This window comes from Sapajus apella, unplaced genomic scaffold (genome assembly GCF_009761245.1).
Source record: "Sapajus apella isolate SASKATOON/1434 unplaced genomic scaffold, GSC_monkey_1.0 scaffold61, whole genome shotgun sequence".
NCBI classification, from domain to species: domain Eukaryota; kingdom Metazoa; phylum Chordata; class Mammalia; order Primates; family Cebidae; genus Sapajus; species Sapajus apella.
In genome coordinates, this window is record NW_022437001.1 from 9268113 (window position 1) to 9290175 (window position 22063).

General features: G+C 40.6%; 1 protein-coding gene across 3 annotated transcripts in view; it reads right to left on the bottom strand.

Annotated features, from left to right (window-relative positions):
* The window catches only part of GAB1 (GRB2 associated binding protein 1), a 132280-nt gene that overhangs the window by 87756 nt on the left and 22461 nt on the right, over window positions 1–22063 (bottom strand). The gene's annotated exons all lie outside the window — the stretch shown is intronic.

Here is a 22063-nt window from a genome sequence, read left to right on the forward strand (position 1 = left end):
GGATTTAAAAAACTGAGGCCCAACATTTAAATGATCTCTTAGACTTAACCAGGGTCCATGTTAGGAATTCAATGGAAGAAACAAAATTAGAATATAGTATGCTAATGCCTAATTCGAGGTATGGTCCAGAATGAAACCCCTCTGATGATATAATGCTGTATTGTAAGCCGCAAAAGAGCAGAAACTGTGTCATATTGCAGGTTGTCTCCAAGCTCCTACAAATTACCTTGCTTAACACATATTACTGGCCAGGCTCAGTGGCTCACATCTGTAATACCAGTACTTTGAGAGCCAAAGCAGGAGGATAGCTTGAGCCCAGGAGTTCAAGACCAGTCTGGACAACATGGCAAAATCCTGTTTCTACAAAACATACAAAAAATCAGCTGGGCATTGTGGTGTGCACATGTAGTCCCAGCTACTCAGGAGGGTGAGCTAGGAGGATCCCTCAAGCCCAGGAGGTCCGGGCTGCAATGAGCAGAGATCACGCCAATGCAGTCTAGCCTAGGTGACAGAGCAAGACCCTGTCTCAATCAACTGATCAACTAGTCAGTCTAATTCTCTCTGTGGTGGGAGAAGGGAATCAGAGGTGGCTGGTATAGTAGGCTACCTCCTAATTCATTTCTAGCCTTTGCAGACTGTTAGATCCGAGGGTCTCAGCACATAGCTATGCAAAATCGGTGCTAATCATTCACAGAAAACAGAGCATGGCAAAACCCAGATGTATCGTCTTAGGGATATCCTTAAGAACTCAGGATTAGAAGGCAGGAGACACTTACAAATCAGTTAACCTAGCCAGCTTAAGACTTTTCTGCTCCAGAATGAATAAACTGTACTTTTTGCATCTCTAAGTCCTCTTCCAACATTAAATATTATTGCTCTGCCTGTTTCTTGAATTATATACATTTGACACAAACATTAATACTTTAATAAGCCCTTTTCAACTTGCCTCTTTGTTTGCTGAGTTAGACGCATAACTCCCCCACCCCAATGAATGAGGCAGGGAATGGGGAAGCTTTGGTCTGCAAAGGCCACTAAGTCCCCCGTTTTTTCCTAACACAATTTCTACCAGAAAAGCTCCTCGGGTTTGGGGGCTTTGGCCCCTATCACTTCCAGTTTTACTCCTGGCATTAGGGCCTAAGCCTAGGCCAGTGACATCAAAAATACTATTGGGAGGCCATGGTCTCTCCGGAGAGGCTGCCTCTGTTTGGTCTCTAGTAAGACCTTGAGCAAATGAATGCTGCTCAGACTACTGGGAAATCCAAAGGGTCAGCTGCAGGGTCTGGCAGTGTGGAGCTGGTCCCAGGCCAGAGGCACAAGGTCAGAGAGGCCAGGGCTTGCAGTACGAGCCCTGTTGTATAACCTGAAACTTGAGAAGGTGGTTAAGAAAGAGATACTCAGACAAGGAAAAAACAAGAAAGATTTAGAGACGAAAAATGAGAGACATTTTGGAAGTTCCAATAGGCTGTCTCAAAAAGCAAATGTTTCTATCATCCATGTGAGTCGAAACAACATGCATTTATATTATTTGTGAGCGAAATAGGACCTTAGTAATTGTTGTTAAGCATAAAGAGTTTTGTTACTAATGTATGAGTATCAAGAAAAAGAAAGGCCAGGACACAGGATTTTCATAATTAAGAAAAGAACCAGGAAATATATTGTATATTTGCATAGAACTTTACAGTCTGCAAATCACCCTCACATAAATTCTGCTCTAATCCACCCAACAACTATCCCCATGACATTAAAAGAAACTGAGGCTTGCGAGGATGATTTATTTGTCCAAGATGCCCAAACTGTTACATAGCACATCTTCAGGTCTGCTGGGAGTTCTTCCACCACACCACCAAGTCTCTTTAAAGCTACTTTTCCTCAAAAGCAAAGGAGAAACAAAATATATCCTTACTCATTTTTGCCATTTAAAAATTTTATTTCATTCCTAGTATTCAAAGTTGCTGTAGGTTGAGTATCATTAAACAGTGTTTTTATATGCTATATATCATTGACCCTTGTATATGGTAAAGCGTGTGAGTATATGATGGGTTAAATAATCTTTGAGGACTAATCTGGAAACTTTGCCACCACATATACTATACTATCATTTGTATGGGACATTCCGTTCCAAGTTCCAATCAACTGACTTAAAAAGGCTTGTTTAAAAGACATGAATGTGGCTAAAAATAATCACCACTGCAAACTTCAGAAATTTCTTGGATTTCACTTTTCTTTTCCATTTCATTTAAACATATACAGACATACACAGAGCCTGTTTTCACTGAGCAGCACATATGGTATAAAAAGCTAAGTATTTCAGAATAACAAGAAATTTCATAAAACTCCCACATTATGATGGTGGATTACATAAAGAAGAGGGAAAGGTCCCCCCTCTGTCCCCAGGCTATGCCAAGACATCTGACATCCTCATATCTGCCAGGACTACAGTTATTCAACTCAGAATCCACTGTTTAGATAAATTAACATAATATTATGATGAACCAAAAGAGTTCAAAAAGAACATCTTGCCAGAATAATTAACTTCCTGAGGTCCCCCAAAAGATCTGTTCTGACAAAAATGTCTCCCTACCAAGGGATTTCAAATATTAAAAGCAGAGTGGTGGGTTTTCAGTTACAATTTTTCAACAAATCACCAACCATACATGGTTGAAAGTTTTTCAATGAGAATCGAGGTGTCAAGTTTAAGATACAAGAAGCAAAAACAAACCCTCCCCCCAACAAAAGCCAGTTTTCAAAAAGGAACAAATCAAAGCATTGTTGCAACCACTATGTCTATTAAAAGAAACAGGTGACCAGAACATTAGGATAAATTCAATTAACAAGTTCTCCTGTTGCTTTTTATATTACTTGGCTTATTAAAAATGGATTCATCCACAACTTCCCACAAACATTTTTGTTGTGTAAATTCAGATGTGACTGTATTGAGCTTAAACCAAAGCAAACAAAACAACAAGAAAAAAAAAAAAGACACCAGACTAAATCTAAATACTATGCTACCAACCAAAAGTTCTGGAAAAAATTCATCAGTTAGCTTTTACTCTACCTCAAAGAGCAGGTATTGTGAGGCCTGGTGGCTCGGGATCCTGCTATTTTCTCCTGTCTCCTGTGCCCTCACTCACAACAGTCCTTCCAGCAGAACACTTGAAAAGACTGACTAAGAATGATAGGGATCAAAATAAAGGCAGGTTACATGCATGAGAAACTCAGAATTGCCTAATTTCAATCCCAACGCGTCTCCATCTGCAGATTCTCTACAATTTTTGATGAAGTACAATGTAAACCTGTTTAAAGTTGTTTACAATCAAAAGGTACAAAGTGTGAGAACCAAATTCTCCTGGTTATTGTGATGAGTCTTAAAATAACCAGAAATAGCTAATATTTAATTTGGTGTTCTTACTCTTGTGTGAGAATTCTTAGTAAGACACAAAATGCTAAGGGCACCTATAGAAGAAATATTAATATCTCTACTATTTCTCCATTATCTTGATTGTTATTTTTCAGGTTTAAAAAGCAAGTCATTTTTTGAAAAAGGTAAATTATTGTTACTTTAAATACATTTCTATATCTCTTTTTTGATGCATGCACTTAAAATAACCTCATTTAAAGCCCTGATAACACCACAGGGCTGTACCAGCAATGCAGCCACATTCCAGTGAGTTCTTTTTACTCTGAAAAATGTTCAACATACCTTAAATTCTTTTTTAGTGGTGCTACACATTAGTTTTTCTGTGTTCTTCTCCCTTACCAATTTCTATAAGCTTATGGTTTTTTATTTTGAGTAACTTGAAAGTAGACACATGTTATGATCTATAAGCAAATGTAAAACAAATAATCCTACAGGCTCAAAACAGTATCACCTCATATGCTTGCATTTTTTCTTTTTTATATTCACTCCTTCCCTTAGGTTATAGTTTGGCAAGTATAAAACATAGGTATAAAGGCGAGGTGGGGAGGGGTAGGGAAGGGTGTTGGCGCTGGGGTGGGGTGAGGAGTTCTCCAGGATACAAACTGCCAGATGATTTCTAAGTTTCCTTTCAAAGCCAAATTTCTGTTACTTGCTAGTTTCTCTGGTCTGCATTTGTCCCAGATAGGTGCGCCAATGCAGTTCCCAATTAGGGTGTGACTCTTTTGCCTCCAGGTTACATTTGGCAATGCCTGGAGACATTTTTGTTGTCATAGCTGGGGATGGGGTGCACTACTGGCATCTAGTGGGCAGAGACTAAGGATGCTGCTGCTAACTAAATACCCTACAATGCACAGGGCAGGCCACACAACAAAAAATCATCCAGACTACAATATTAACAGTACAGAGGTTAAGAAGTCCCACTGTAGAGTAACAAGCTTAGGAAACTAAATGGTTTGTCATTTTCGGAAAACTGCGGAGGCCATTTCCTAAAAGATTTTCTTTCATCTTCCTAAACAGGTAGTTGAAGTGACTTCAACTCCTAAAAAAGAAGCAGAAAGCAACGGGGCTTATTCAAAGCCCCCTTTCTTCCCTTATCTCCTTCTTTCTCAGTCACACCTACTGCATGATCAATGTTTGGAAGCAAGGTAAGTCAGCAACTATCCCTGACACCCAGGTGCTACCAACCTAGTGAAGGAGATGGAATGGTCTCTTACCACCAGATGGCAAGTGCTCAGATACAGCAAGAAGCAAAGGGGCTTCCAAAGGCCCACACATTCTTTAAAAGGTCCGTTAGGTATAAAAACTGCATTTAATTAGCAGATACTACTAAGGAGCTTTCATTGGCAAGTTTTAAAATAGATAAATTCAGCTAGAAAAATTTAGTAATATTAAGAAAATGTGTTTTCAGGCCATGTACAGTGTGGCTCACGTCTGTAATCTCAGCATTTTGGAAGGCCGAGGTGGGCAGATCACTTAAGCTCAGGCGTTTTACTCTGGGCAACATGGTGAAAACCCGTCTCTAGTAAAATAGAAAAAATTAGCTGGGCATGGTGGTGCATGCCTGTAGTCCCAGCTACTCGGGAGGCTGAGGCACAAGAATCCCTTGAGCCCAGGGGGCAGAGGTTGCAGTGAACCAATATCTCACCGCTGCACTCTACCTTGGGCTACAGAGTGAGACTCTGAGAGCATTCCGAACAGTATTCCAAGAAGAGTACCTGAAGTGCTCCAACAAGTATTCTAGGAGGAGCACTTGGAATTCTTGGAACAGTATTCCAAGAATCATTGGGTTTACCAGCCTTACAAGTCATTCTGGATTCTTTTTGTAGCAAAGGTGAGTAAGGAAGGCCCAGATGTCAGAGCAATAATTGCACAATGGGAACCACTTGCTTTCTAGAATATTCTGGGACATATCCATAGGAGCCATACAATTATTCCTTCAAACCCAGATACTCGTGAAAGTAATTTTTCCAGGACAACGGTAAAAACTAGGACGAGTGCTCATGAGAACCACGACTGCTATGGCAGCACTTCAGAAGCAACTTTGGTTGGACAATGATACCCATGAGAACCCTGTGATAACCACAGATAGTAAACCTGACTATGACTGCTACTTTTTTAGTCAACTAAAAGTCAGCTATCGTTAAAAGGAAAGAAATTTGACACTCAGTATAAAATACACACCGAACATACTCAAGCAAATGCCAAATCTAGAAAATCTGAACATACTGTGTTTATGAATCTAAAGTATAAGATTCCCACAATAGTGTACACCAGATGGGATTTAGCCTTTTCTCTGCAGCACATGAAAAGCAAGAAAAATTGTTGAACAGGTTTTCCTTTCCTTTGACTAATATCCTGATTCTCCAATCGGCATAGGGGCATTTCTGGTACCTGCAGCCAATACAAACCTTCAGTGACAAGTCACCTGACTTCATAGGTTTGACGTGTTTAATCACATTCTGATCCATGGACACTTTTGTACTAAGCAAGAAAAGGTTTCAGCAACTCCCCTTGAGAGTAATGCTGCCAGCAAATGTATGGGTTCTTGGGCATTTGAGTGGAGTCAAGATGTTATACATGTAATCTAGAAAATCCTATAAAATAGGACACCAAGGCCGGGCGTGGTGGCTCAAGCCTGTAATCCCAGCACTTTGGGAGGCCGAGGCGGGTGGATCACGAGGTCAAGAGATCGAGACCATCCTGGTCAACATGGTGAAACCCCGTCTCTACGAAACCACAAAAAATTAGCTGGGCATGGTGGTGCGTGCCTGTAATCCCAGCTACTCAGGAGGCTGAGGCAGGAGAATTGCCTGAACGCAGGAGGCGGAGGTTGCGGTGAGCCGAGATCGCGCCATTGCACTTCAGCCTGGGTAACATGAGTGAAACTCCGTCTCAAAAAAAAAAAAAAAATAGGACACCAAACTCCCTGGAAAACAAAAACATCTCCAGTAATAATGAGGTCAATACTCTCCCTGTCTTCATTCCAACTCATAAATAAGGAGGCATCTGAAAAAAAACCCACTGTAGTCTTACCAAAAACACATACTAATGCTTTGGACACATAACTAAGACTGAATGAAAAAGAAGGGTCACTCCCTGCAAGGTTAGAAAGATAAATCTCTCTCTCTCTCTCTCTCTCTCTCTCTATATATATATATATATATATATATATATGTGTGTGTGTGTGTGTGTGTATATATGTATCTCTATATCTCTCTATATATGTATATATGTGTATATGTGTGTGTGTGTGTGTGTGTGTGTGTGTGTATTTTTTTTTTTTACAGAGAGAGAGAGAAAAAAAGACAGACAGAACGACAGAGGCAGGGTTTCACTCCCATCACCCAAGCTGGAGTGCAATGGTGCAATCTGGGTTCACTGCAACCTCGGCCTTCCCGATACAAGCAATTCTACTGCCTCAGCCTCCTGACCAGCTGGGACTGCAGGTGCATGCCACCACGCCCAGCTAATTTTTCTATTTTTTGTAGATCTGTATGTTTGCCAGGTTTCCCAGTCTGGTCTCAAACTCCTGAGCTCAGGTGATCTGCCCACCTTGGTCTCCCAAAGTGCTGGGGTTACATTCATGAGCCACCAAGCCTAGCCTGTAGTATGTTTTTTTGATAAGCCTAGTATCAGACAGAAATGCCACCATGAAATGAAGACTGTATCTTCATTTTTCAAAATTCTTGGATAAAACACAGAAATGTAAAATGAATGACATATTAAGGCTGTTGGGGCCGGGCACGGTGGCTCAAGCCTGTAATCCCACCACTTTGGGAGGCCAAGGCGGGTGGATCACGAGGTCAAGAGATCGAGACCATCCTGGTCAACATGGTGAAACCCCGTCTCTACTAAAAATACAAAAAAAAAATTAGCTGGGCATGGTGGCGCGTGCTTGTAATCCCAGCTGCTGGGGAGGCTGAGGCAGGAGAATTGCCTGAACCCAGGAGGCGGAGGTTGCAGTGAGCCGAGATTGCTCCATTGCACTTCAGTGTGGGTAACAAGAGTGAAACTCCGTCTTAAAAAAAAAAAAAAAAAAAAAAAAGGCTGTTCACAGTACTGTAATATGAAATGTCATACTAAAACAGGATTAATTATTGAGCTGCTATAATCTAAAGGAAAGGTCTGGTACTATTATTCTTTTTTAATTAAACAATTACATTAAACACCTAGATGAAGTCTGAGAATGTGCTTGTTAATTCTGTAGATGACACCAAGTTAGATGAACGAAAATATTCCAAAGGATCTTAATGTAGAATAGTGCATGGAGAGCGATGAGATGACATTTTAATAGTGAGAGACGTTGGATAATATACTGAAGTATATATATAAATTGTACAAACAGAAGTGCTGGAGACCTGGCTTTACAGCCTAGCTCAATACTGAGAGTGAAGTAACACAGCTGTGTTTTGTTTTGTTTTGTTTTTTTTTAAGAAAAAGAGGAAATTCAATCCTCAGATGCATTACTAAAGTTAAATAACCAGATCAAGGGAAGAAATATTCTAATAAGCATTACCCAATGCAGATGTTTGAAACCACATCTGGAAAGATGGGTTAAATTCTGGGAGCATCATTTTAAGACGGTATTATCTGGAAACAAAGACTAGGACAGTTAAAAGTATAGAAATCATACCATGTGAGAAACGGTTGGCAAAACCAGAAGGGTTTGGCCTAGAGAACACTCCGTGCAGATAAGATGGCTTTCTTCAACTGTTTAAAAGGCTATCATGGGGATAATCCTGAACAAGTTTCCATTTGCCAACGTCTCTCCAAAATGTAAACGCTATACACGAGGCCCAGCCTGACAATCAGAAAGCAAACATGGCCTCTCTAATGCGGTCATTTGACTCCAACAGCCTAAGTTGGATTTAGGCTTTTTGGCCACTGCACTACACAGTTGACTCATAATGACTTCAGACCCAATTTAAGCCACAGTTCTCTCTTGTGACCATAGTTAACTGCTGTTAATCTCAGCAGTTATCGCCTACAGAGATCATATTATATATTTCTCAATGTCTGTCTCTACCTACTACAATGTAAGTTTCATGAAGGCAGGAGCTTTGTCTTGTTCACAGCTGAATACTCAGCATCAAGAACAAGTCCTGGCCCATAGCAGTCATTTAATAAATAGATGTTAAATAAGAGAGTGCCTGTTAAACAAACAAACAGGCCGGGCATGGTGGCTCATGCCTGTAATCCAAGCACTTTGGAGGCCAAGGCCAAGGCAGCCTTCTCACCTGAGGTCGGGAGTTCAAGACCAGCCTGACCAACACGGTGAAACCCCATCTTTATTTTAAAAAATAAAACAAACAAACAAACAAGTCACAAAAAGGTCAAAAGACAGTGGACAAGAGAATAGCAAAAGAACTAGCAAGCAACAGAAGTTACAGGAAGGCACATTTCAATGCTAGAATAACCTTCCTAATAATTACAGTTGTTCAACAACAGAACAAGGTGCTTTTTAAAAATATCAAATTGGAGACAGGGTTTCACCATGTTGGTCAGACTGGTCTGGAACTCCTGACCTCAAGTGATCCACCCACCTGGCTCTCCCAAAGTGCTGGGATTACAGGCATGAGCCACCACACCCAGCCAAGATGCTTCATGAAGTAAGATTTTGTTCTCCATAACTGAATATATTAAACTAGATGCTGAATGAACAGAAAGTCTGTATGTTTGGATGCTTGAACTGGATAACCTCAAGTATTTTTTAAAGTCAGTGATTTTTCATAAAAATGAGTTTGATAATATCAATGAGGACAGCAGGGATGTCCCATTCACTACAACATCTGCACAGAACTGTTTCCACATAACTCCAATCTACTCCCCACCTATTTATACTCTTTGAGCCTGAAGAGTCTGATCTGTCACAGACTGCATCAATCCTTGTCCTCTACCAGCTGGTTTGGTCCAAAGGGACAATGGCTAGAGAGAGAGGAGTCCGTGATCAGGGAACAGAATTGCTGGTTGTGTCCCTTTATGTTCTCAGTGGACAGTCTCCCTTGATTGGAGACCTCATCTCCTACAAGGCAGCCATTTGTTCACACCCAATGGTTTGATAACATTCCCTCCTCTTTCCTCTTCAGATACAGACATTAGCCCTTGCCCCATACTCTCTTACTTGCCCTTGTATATTCTTACTATATCCTATGTTTTATTGTCTTTTAATAAAATGTTCCCCAAATTATCCAACTTGTGTGTGCCATCTGCCTCCCACCAGGTCCCTGATTAATGCGACACCTAAGTGAGTGCTTATCCCATTTTTGTTTGACCACCTACAGGGACCAAGAGGGAGCACACTAGGTTTTGGAGAACTGTAATTGTTCGACATATCTCCTGTATATTCAGCCAACTCTGTAACTCTTATTCATTAATTTTAGTGCTGCTATGGAAATAACATTAGGCCTTTTGCTTCTTTGAAGCCAGTTTACAAAACAGTTACCAATTTGGGGAGACATGCAGTAGGCACAGGCCACAACATACGAGTCTCATGCCTCAGCACACTGCATAGGCATCTTGACTTTCTGTGCATTCTATAACAGCAACTTCCCGGTTAGCAAGCATGTTGGCTTCAAATCCATCCTTTCAGAAGCAGGAAGCAATGTCAGGTTATCACGCAACAATATCAGATGTGGGACACCAAGAGCAGTTATCAGGAAATCATATATATATTGTGTTCCTTCTCCAAATATGAGTTTATAAAAGAGCAAACATCACAAAAATTCGTTTTTCATCTTCTATAATTGAGGCTGACCTTCTGTGGGAATTACTAGAACAACAGGATATTTTCATCCAGCATTGATTTTTATCTTATCAAAAGCATATCAAGTGTAAAAATACTGTCTTTTCTCACTATAGCCAGGGTAGTATAAGATGAGTTAAAGTGTTTGATAAGAGTTGGTATTTCTTGGACAGCTGCAGTTGTTCACACCTGTAATCCCAACACTTTGGGAGGCCAAGGTGGGCAGACACTTGAAGTCAGAAATTTGAGACCAGCTTGGCCAACATGGTGAAGCCTTGTCTATACTAAAAATACAAAAAAATGGCTGGGACCAGTGGCTCAAGCCTGTAATCCCAGAACTCTGGGAAGCCAACGGGGGCAGATCACCTGAGATCAGGAGTTTGGGACCAGCCTGGCCAACATGCCGAAACCCCACCTCTATTAAGAACTGTAAAAATCAGCTGAGCGTGGTGGTGCGTGCCTGTAATCCCAGCTACTGGGGAGGCTGAGGCTGGAGAATTGCTAGAACCCAGGAGGTGGAGATTGCAGTGAGCCGAGATTGCACCACTGCACTCCAGCCTGGGTGACAGTGCAAGACTCCATCTCAATAAACAAACAAACAAACAAACTAGCCTAGTGTAGTGGTAGGCACTTGAAATCCCCACTACTCAAGAGACTGAGGCAGGAGAATCGCTTGAACCCGGGTGGCAAAGGTTGCAGTGAGCCAAGATGGCACCACTGCACTCCAGCCTCTGTCTCCAAATAAAAAGAGTATTTCTTTACACGGCCTGCTGTCACAGAAAGCACCAAGTGTTTCTTTATACAGCTTTGTGCTGCAGCAAACAAACAAAACAGCAGGTAAGAAAAATACACATAAAATTGAATGAGTTAGACAAAGGAAAATAAATATAACTTTATAAGCATTATAGGCAAAAAGAAAAAAATCTGGAGGACGCTATAAAATAGGAAGAAAAATCTCCATAGGAATCTACTGCCAAGAACAACTATTTATGTATTACATTTAAAATATTTTAAATAGCATGTATTTATAGAAATTAGGCATATTTGTAGTAACTTGGAAGAGTGGGAATGGAGAAGATATTGAAAACTACAAAGCTTTTATAATTCATACTATAAGTTTTCAAACTGTTTAAGTATCTATCTAAGTTTTAGACAATCACAACCAGCAACATCCACTCCAAATACAGCACAGTCTAAGAAAACTGATAACTGTTATGAGGAAAACAGAAACTAAGAGATCCCTAAGAATGTGGTAACAACACTGGGCTGCTGTCCTGCCTATGGCTCCCTTTCTCTCATCTTTGATCACATAAAGTAATTATCACTAGAACAGAAGGAATTACTTGCCAGGTGATAGGAATGCTTGTTTATTTATTTTTTCCTCAAAAACCAGGACCTATGAATAACGTCTTTCTTCCCTTTCAAATATCTGTGAATGTGACTAAAAATACTAGCCCAGAATTAAAGTCCTTTCAATCCTGCACCTGAGAAGAGTGCTCTGTGGACTGCTCCGTGATTTGAACTTAAAAGGCCTTGGCCGAGCGGCAGTGGCCTACGCCTGGAATCCCAGCACTTTGGGAGGCTGCGGCGGATGAAGTTTGAGACCAGCCTGGGCAACATGGTGACACCCCATCTCTATTAAAATACAAAAAAAAAAAAAAATTAGCCAGGCAAGGCGGCGGGCACCTGTAGTCCCAGCTATTTGGGAGGCTAAGGCCAAGAATTGTTTGAACCCAAGAGGCAGAGGTTATAGTGAGCAGAGATTGTGCCACTGCACTCCAGCCTGGGCAACAGAGCAAAACTCTGTCTCCAAGAAAAAAAAAAGACCCTCATCTGATTTGCACTTCTACCTCTGACTTAAGGTTGATCCAAACAGGGCATCAAAAAACACAGAAGACATACCCTCAGCCTTTGCACTTACGGGAGAATTTATTACAAACTATTTCATTAAGGTATTGGAACTTACGCCTCTGGAAAGAAAAAAAAAAGCAAACATTTACTGACCACATCGAAAATACGGCATATTCAATATAAAAGTGAAAAGCAATGGCTCTGGGGCTCTCCTGCAAAGAGGTACTTTATATCATTTTCCTCATTTAACTAACATATGTTCTCTCTCTCTTTTAAACTTGGGACTTCTAACTATATTGTATAAATAAATATCAAATTTCCTCTTCTGGGACATTGAAAATGCCCCAGTCCTGCTACCAGATATTGGATCCATTTCAACAAGCATTTATTGAGTTCCAACTATGTGCACAACACTAGGTCACTGTACCAATGATGGGAAGATAGGTTTTCTCACAAAATATAGTTATCTTAATTCCTGAGACAAGGTTTTGTACCTTCCCAACTGGAAATAATAACTACTAATTACCCCACATTACCGCCTTAGTCTTATGACATACAGGTGATCTCCAATAATATCATTCACTAACTGAAAAACTATTTAGTTACTGCCTATTTGCAAGGCTATTTCTGATAACAATGGAAATGTCCCTGTCTCATGGTTAGAATTTGAAATAAGAGACAATTATACAAATAACCAAAAGCATAAGCTAAAACTGTGGCCTGGACAATATACTATGTGAATACAATAAACACTGTTACTCAATGAATCAAGGGGAAAAAATTTGGAAAAAAAGTACCATCTGAGATAGTCCTTAAGGAAGGAATGGCACCCAACCACAATAGGCATGAGACGTGGACAAAGACAGGTAAGAGAAATGAGCCTGGAAAATCACGGAGGGCCTTGAGGACCACGAGCTTTTCAATTCAAAAATTACTGTAATCCAGGCGGGCTGGTGCCTCACACCTATAATCCTAGCATTTTGGGGGCCGAGGTAGGTGGATGGCTTGAGTCCAGGAGTTCGAGACCAACCTGGGCAACATGGAAAAATCCCGTCTCTACAAAAAACACATCCACAAAATATTAGTCAAGCAAGGTGGTGCACACCTGTAGTCCCAGCTAGCTGGGAGGCTGAGGTGGGAGGATGGCTTAAGCCTGGTAAGCAAAGGTTGCAATGAGCTGAGATCATGCCACAGTACTCTATCCTGGATGATGGAGCCAGACCCTGTCTCAATATAATAATAATAATAATTAGTGTGGTCTATTTTGGATAAAATGTGATATATCCCTACAATGAGGTATTATTCAGCAGTAACAAGGAATAAATGTGCATTCGTATGAGTCTACGTATATGAGGTAGCAGCGAGGGAATAACAAATACCTACTATAAAAACTTTGAAAACTCCAGAAAGGCATTTAGAAAAAAAAATAAAATAAAATATTTGCAATCCCAACACCCATATATATTTATCCTTAAGGAATAACACTTTTAAAGTCAAGTCTCTGTCATTCTATTTTTACATCAATTTTATAATGTACGTATGTGGCTCTACTCTTTTTATGATAAAAAGCTAGAATTAAATGGTTTGTTCCTAGGGTTTTCTTTTTCTCTTTTTTATTTTTTATTAAAAAAAAATTTTTTTGAGACGGAGTTTCGCTCTTGTTACCCAGGCTGGAGTGCAATGGCCCGATCTTGTCTCACCGCAACCTGCGCCTCCTGGGTTCAAGCAATTCACCCTCCCCAGCCTCCTGAGTAGCTGAGATTACAGGCATGTGCAACCACACCTGGCTAATTTTGTATTTTTAGTAGAGACAGGGTTTTTCCATGTTGGTCAGGACCGTCTCAAACTCCTGACCTCACGTGATCCACCCACCTTGACCTTCCAAAGCACCGGGATTACAGATGTGAGCCACAGCGCCCAGCCTCATTCTTATTAATAACAACAAATTTAGAATTATTTAAAAGCTACAAAGGTGGGGTTGTTGATATTAATGAATTTAAATATGCTTTCTCTATCATTATCTAAAAATAAATTTGATAACAAAACCACATACAACAAGGAAAATACACAAATGAATAGAGCATAAAAATCACAGAATTATTGAATTTCTTGTGGACTATATAAGTTCAATTTTGATTTTAACGGAAATCTGACTGTGCCCTCACCAGGATGGGGTCCCTATTTTATTCACGTGTGATTCCTTTGTACAAAGCCCTACACGTGCCAGGCACTCTATAAATACATTTGAAATAAACTACCAATGTTTGTTGGATGAATGAAATTCATTTTAATGTAATGATTTATAATCTCAGAAGGAAAGACTTCTGGCTCTGGTCTTTCTCCAAAGAAAGGCTTATTGTTCATTTATATATCAGTAATGAATAAAAGCCTGAACAGGAGAACATGTAATGGCAGTCCCCAACTAATGGAAAAGTTTAATCCAAAAGTTTGCATGTAAGTAGATCCATTTGAACTCAATGCATTTTCCCATAGAAACAATGTTGTACATTATGGGTCACTCCTTTGGCCAGCCACGAAAGCTCCCTGAACTACACCGTACAGTTCCAATAGACACTAACCACCATGCAGAAAAATGCTCTATGGGAAAACATGTTCAGCACCCATTGTGGGAACCATCTTCTTGCTGCTGGCCAGGAGGCTGGCCCCTTCAAGATCAGATTGGGGGATACAGAGGTGAAAAATCAGACCAGGGGAAAGTTGTCAAGAGGGACATAGAGAAAAACACTGTACTCCCCCAATCCTCCTTTCATGCCTCACTCATTCACCAAGCAAGCATATCTTGAATGTCTTCTATATGTCAAGCCCTGTACTAGACATTGGTGGGAAACAGAGACCAACACTGATGCAGTTTTTATCCTTCTGGAACTTACATTCTAATAGGGAAGAAAGACACTGAAGGGTTTGAAAAGAGAATGGGGATGAGGGTGAATGGGGAGTGAGTAGGGGTGCGATGAACAGAAAAGAGTATTAGTAATGTGCCGGGCGCGGTGGCTCACGCCTGTAATCCCAGCACTTTGGGAGGCCAAGGCGGGTGGATCACGAGGTCAAGAAATCGAGACCATCCTGGTCAACACGGTGAAACCCCGTCTCTACTAAAAATACAAAACATTAGCTGGGCATGGTGGCGCGTGCCTGTAGTCCCAGCTACTCAGGAGGCTGAGGCAGGAGAATTGCCTGAACCCAGGAGGCGGAGGTTGCAATGAGCCGAGATCGCGCCATTGCACTCCAGCCTGGGTAACAAGAGCGAAACTCTGTCTCAAAAAAAAAAAAAAAAAAAGAAAAGAAAAGAGTATTAGTAATGTTAGGTATCCTTTCCCCCTCCTTCTTCCTCTATCTGCATCTGCTTCACCATTGGGGTAGAGGGGATGAGGAACAAATAACTAAAAAATAGATACAAGGAGAGCTTTTATTTTTGTCTCCCCTACTTCCATTCCTTTTCGCAGATCTCGATGCCAACTAGTGTATGGCAGAGTTGACTGGCACTGACATGGGATTCAGGGAGTGAACAAGCAAACACTGGGACTGCAGCAGTGAAGAGAAAGTAATGAAAGGAAGGAAATTCCCATCCCCCAGAACAAAGGAGAAACATGCTCTTGTGATGAGCACTCTCAAGAGGAGGCTGCACCTAAATCAGGAAAAAGCTGTCCTGCTGAAGGCCCATCCAGGGCTGACTCTGCTCTGGACACCTAGCCCCGCATACACTGTTCCAACACATATCCAGTCTTCCCCATAATTTTATGTAAACTACTCAGGTATACTCTCATTCTTACTTACAACTAAATTTTTTTTGTCTGTGCCTGTGTACTCTAGTTCTCTAAAGAGGGAGGAGTTAAATAATGAATTGTAAATCAGCTAAACTGCAATCACTCATCCTTTCTTAAGTTTAATTACTATGATGCTTTAAGGTGAAATTAGGCTCTTTTGATTTGCAAAAAGACAAACAAATAGTATAAATGGTCAGATTTCAAAAGCCCATGCATGTAGGAAGGAAAGTGGCAGATTAGCATCAATGAGGACAGATATAAAATAACAGTCTGAGAGGGAATGAATCTAAGTCATCCTTTTTTTTGTTTTGTTTTTTGAGACAAAGTTTTGCTCTTGTAGCCCAGGCTGGAGTAAAATGGCAAGGTCTCCACTCACTGTAACCTCTGCCTCCCAGGTTCAAGTGATTCCCTTGTCTCAGCCTCCCAAGTGGCTGGGATTACAGGTGCCTCCCACCATGCCTAATTTTTTATTTTTAGTAGATATGGGGTTTCACCATGTTGGCGGGACTGGTCTCGACCTCCTAACAGTGATCTGCCCACCTCAGCCTCCCAAAGTGCTTGGATTACAGGCGTGAGCCACCACATCCTGCATGAATCTAAGTCATTCTTGAGGGATGATGGCCTCTAAACCAACAGATTCTAGGGTGCGATGTGGGAAACATTCTGGTCTATCTAGACTGCTCACTGCCTGGGTGTGGCCCCAAAGACCACCAGACCCAAGTCAGCATTAAAAAACAACAAACTAAAAATTCAAACACAAAATTGCATGTGTTCACCGAGTATTTGAACATAAAATAGTGCAGGGGTTCTATCACTGCACCTCATGGCATAGAGAAGGTAAAGATTCTGCAAATTTGATTTCAAACTACAAAGGCAAGCGTAACTTCCTGCTTGGCCATCCACTCCAATGGCCTACTTTCCACCTTATCCTATTTTGGTTCCTGGCTCACAACGACACCTTCCTTCTTCAACTATGCTCTTGGGCTCCCCTAACAGGTTCCTATTCAGGTTTTCGCCTACCAAGTAAAAGCCACTCTGTCTCTAACTCACCTCCAGCTCATGTTTCCTTACATCCGATAGCACTGCTTCTCTTACTCTGCAAGTTCTTCCCAGGACCACCTCAACAATGCCCACAGCACCCAGGAGCTCTCAAGGTCTTATGACTCCTGAGTCTGTAGCTCTGGTCTCAGTCACTCTCCTGAACCTAGCAGGATCTCACAACTCATGATAAATGATAAGAAATGGATTATTAAGGGAAACAATGCAGAAGGACTCTCAAAAATTCTGGTTTAAATAAAGGAGGTTATCTGTGCTCTTTCACAACATTTCTATGAGGAAGAACTTTGGAATGATGGCAAGAAGAGAGATTTTGAAGTAGATACATGTGGGTTTGATTTTCAGCACTGCCATATATGCTGTGTGATTCTGGGAAGTTACTCTGAGTATCCGTTCCTTTACCTTACAAAATGAGGACAATAATGTCTACTTTTCAAGGCTGTTGTGTGAATCTGAGATAAAACTATAAAACAAAAAACTATCAAGCACACAGCAGCTGTTCAACAGGGTATTATACCTATGTGTCAGAGGCACTTGAACCAGAGTGACTCCATCTTGAATAGGGGCTGGGTAAACCTTGAGACCTACTGGGCTGCCTTGCCAGGAGGTTAGGTATTCTCAGTCACAGGATGAGATAGGAGGTCGGCACAAGATACAGGTCACAAAGACCTTGCTGACAAAGCAGGATGCGGTAGAGAAGGCCAGCCAAAACCCACCAAAACTAAGATGGTTATGAAAGAGAGCTCTGGTCATCCTCATTGCTCATTATACACTAATTATAATACATTAGCACGCTAAGAGATGCTCCTACCAGCGCCATGACAGGTTACAAACTACACGGCAATGTCAGGAATTAACCCATAGGGAATAAAAGGGGAAAAAACCCTCAGTTCTGGAAATTGCCCATTCCTTTCCTGGAAAACTCATGAATAATCCACCCCCTGTTTAGCATATAATAAACATAAAAATAGCCAACCAGAAGCTCAGGGCTGCTCTGCCCATGGAGTAGCCATTCTTTATTCCTTTACTTTCTTAATAAACTTGCTTTCACTTTATTCCACAGATTTGTCTTAAATTTTTTCTTGCGAGAGATCTAAGAGCCCCTCTCTTGGGGTCTGGCTCAGGACTCCTCTCCAGTAATATATGGATACTGCTATTAGAAAATACTGAGGAACTATGGGTTTTATGATATTTTTCTCATAACTATTATTAGCATTTTATATACTGTAGGAAGGTAGCTGTTGTCCTTATTCTTTTATCCTTCCACCTCTACCTCCAGCCATGTGTAGTGGACTTACATGATTCTTTTAGGTTACCCAGCAACAATTAACACTAAAGGCCAGGTGTGGTGGCTCATGTCTGTAATGCCAGCACTTTGGGAGGTCAAGGTGGGAGGCCTGCTTAAGCTCAGGAAAAAAAGACCAGCCTGAACAACAAAAAAAAAAAAAAAAAAAAAAAAAAAAAAAAAAAACCACTCGAAAAGCTGAAAACTCCAGGTAATTGCTTTTTCAGCCATCTCTGCAACCAGAGTAGTCACATTACCACGTACACTGGCTCCACCAAATAATCCATCCCAGATTTAGAATCTCAAGCAGTTACAAATAGTAAGAACTTTACAGAAACCTGGGCCAGAGGCAGGGGCAGTGATGCAGTTGCCCCTACCAAAGGCAGCGGTGGTGGTGTTTGGGGTCTCGCGTGACTAGCGCTACTGGTGCAAGATGCAGGGCCTATGATCATGTCCCAGGAGGCAGTGGCGATATATTCCCTAGATCAGTTCAGCATCATTGGTCCTGGCTGATAAGCTGCCAAGGTGGGTTCTCAGCTGTCCCAGAGAAACTGTGGCTACCTAATATCCATAATAAACCCCTTTTATGATTAAATTAGTCAGAGATGTCTGTTGCTTGCAACTGGGAATCCTGACTGATACGCCAAGTCAGGTAACATTTCATTGCCTTTGATCAAAGGCCGCTGTAAGATTTGCAGAGCAAACAAGTACAGTGAGATCTCCGCAGTAAGTCAGGGTGTCAGAGTGAGCTGCTGAGCAAGATGCTATTAGCATTTCTAAAATATATTTATTAAAAGGAAGGACAGAATGAATACATCAGCATGCTGTTTTAATAGTACCCTAAAATATTATTTATTTTTACCTATCAGACTGAAAGATGCAATACAACACTGACTATATCCTGAAATGCAACCACAGTTACTTTCTGGCATGACTGAAGGTTGCATATCGCCACAGAAGTCCCTCTAAAAAAAAATTCTTTCCCAAAAACTCGAATTTTTAACTCCCTGCTTACCTATTCCTACAGAAACAATGATGCCATTCCACTAATTTGGCTCAGTTAGTAGCAGCACTTCATGTTAGCCTGACAGAGAAAATTTTAAAATATTCCTCACTGAGGAAAGGACGAGGTAGAAATTGAAAAATGTAAGTTTTGAAACTGGAAATACGCACTCATACTTTATTTTTAATTAGAATTGATATTTCTCCTATAATAATCTAACTTCAGTTACCTTGGACAATGCATTTGATTTCCCCTAGTCACTAAATTATATAGAAGTTAACATTAAATTTTCCTTTTGGCTTATTACCAATAACTTTTAACACTGTACTTTAAAAAGTATTTTCAGTAAGATCAAAACTGCTGCAGAAGTCACATGAAAAACAAAACTTTGGCACATGAAAAAAAAATCTTATTAACAATAAACATCAGGATTCTGAGAAAAATCAGCCCTCAAGAAAACTTTTTTCAGCATGATGGCAAGAATTTGGGAAAGGGAACTTACAGGAAAGACAGTCTGTTTTGCCAATTATTCATTAACCTTTTTTCCTTCTATTTTTGTAGTATCCAAGTAGGATTCCTTACCCCAAATCTAATTTTGTTTTCTATTTTGTCCTTTAAAGATCTCAATCTTCTGATTATAAAAATCTAATAGTTAACCACTGAAAAGGCAGCAATTCCATGAATCCATGAATGCAGGTTTTCTTTTCTTTTTTCTTTTTTTTTTTTTTTTTTGTTTGTTTGAGACAGAGTCTTGCTCTGTCGCCAGGCTGGAGTACAGTGGTGCAATCTCGGCTCACTGCAACCTCCGCCTCCTGGGTTCAAGCGATTCTTCTGCCTCAGCCTTCCGAGTGGCTGGGACCACAGGCACGTGCCACCATGCCCGGCTAATTTTTGTATTTTTAGTAGAAATGAGGTTTCACCATGTTGGCCAGGCTGGTCTCAATCTCTTGACCTCGTGATCCGCCCACCTCGGCCTCCCAAAGTGCTGGGATTACAGGCGTGAAGATTTTTTAAACTTTAGTTCAAAAAACAAAATTTAGAATGGAAAAAAAGTATTTTTGATCTCAAATAATAAAAGCAAATTTAAAATAGAAAAATGATGTAAGAAACAAAATCAGAATCGAGAGACTGTACACTGAAAAATTTCCCAGTTCTTGAATTCTGATTTTTTAAAAGTGATGTGATATATATATGGGATTATTCTCTTCATTATTTCACAGTAGGACAGAGTGGTGAATCTACTTATACAAAAGAAACTTCTGTCTTCAAGCCAGGATTCATATGAAGTTAGATTATCTGCACAAGGCCATATAGTTTTATGCAACATTCAACAAAGAGCCATTTCCTCTTCTACTCTCTAAAATCATTATAAACCAAAGACACTAAAAAATCAAGCAGGCTGCAGCTTGCCCAACCTACAGAAATGAGAATCTCTTTTGGGGTATTTTGAGTGACTCATGGAAAAAGGCAGGTTGCTGTTAAATTGAGATCTTCAAAGTTAGGGTTCCCCAGCGTCTTTGAACCAAGGAGCCCTGAAATTGGAGCAAATGAGAGTGAGTCTGCACGGTGTAACATGATAGGGAGAGGTCATCATCATCACTTTAGGGGTTAATAAAAGCCCTTTGGCACTGGAAACTCCTGAAAATCTCAGAGAGACCCAGTAGGGAAGGAAGAAGTACTCTAGGAAAGACTTCCACATCTACCATTAGATTCCAATCTCTGGCGGGCCTGATTATAAACGAATATGAAAAGTACATACTCAACAATGACCAGGGCACACAGCCTAACAGAGAGCTTAGAGCACTCACACAGGGTACAAGGCACAACTTTTCATAAAGTTAAACACTGAACGGCAGTGGATGTTTTGGGAAATCCAATAACCTTACAACTAGGCACAGTATCATGCAGCCATAAGAAATGGTCATCGCAAAACACATGGAAATATTCTCTCATTATACACCGAAGGAGGAGGGGAACAGGACTTGTTTAGCTTTATTGTTTTCATTTTGGGTGCAGACAGATGAAAATGCTTCCATGGGTTGATTGGTTCTGCTTATGTACAAAACTCATTAATGGAAATAGTTAATGATCTACTTTTAGTATCAAACATTTTCAGTATCAGACCCAGCATGCTGCAGGTCATCTGAATGAGAGGGTCATCACCTGACCAGACTTTACTACAGTTTCACATTTATTTCCTGTTACTCAGAGAAAACGGAAATGGCCCCAAAAGGAGGCCGACCCTGGGGCACCTGACAGCTGGGGTTCTTTAAGACATCACTCGTTACGTACTGTTTAACTTCTCATACCATTTAAAATGTTATCACACATTTACTTAGCTCTGCAGTTTATAACCAACCTACCAAACGGGACAAGCCAGTCTGGATTATACAATATGTAAATAAGCCAGGGAGTGAAGGAGCAAGCTGAGAGTAGAACAAGTTGGAACAGGGATGTGAGTTAAACCTTACTACACCTGAAGGCAGCCTCTTCATTCATTTTCTCCTCACAGTGCTTTATAACTAAAACATGGAGAATACAAAAACCAATTCAAAAAATTCTATGTATCCCCACAAATAGCAACTAGTAAGCCACCAAAATTAATTAAAGGGGACATACAAGTCAATATTCAAATTTCATTTAGTTTTATCAATCTGATGAACCTACTGAATACTCATATTTGGGCCTGAAAATATTAATGCACTCTAAAAGAGACTATCACTAACGTGTATCTTCTTCCCACACACACATGCTATCAGCTTAAATGTGGGACCAGTGGCAGAACTAAAGTTTCACTAATGTCGTTTTAGGACTTGAATAAATTGTTTTAGTTTCATGTATGTACTTGCTTGAAAAACAGATTTTATATTCACCATTTTCAGAGATGTTGAACGCATATCGTGAAACTGGTAACACTGCATGA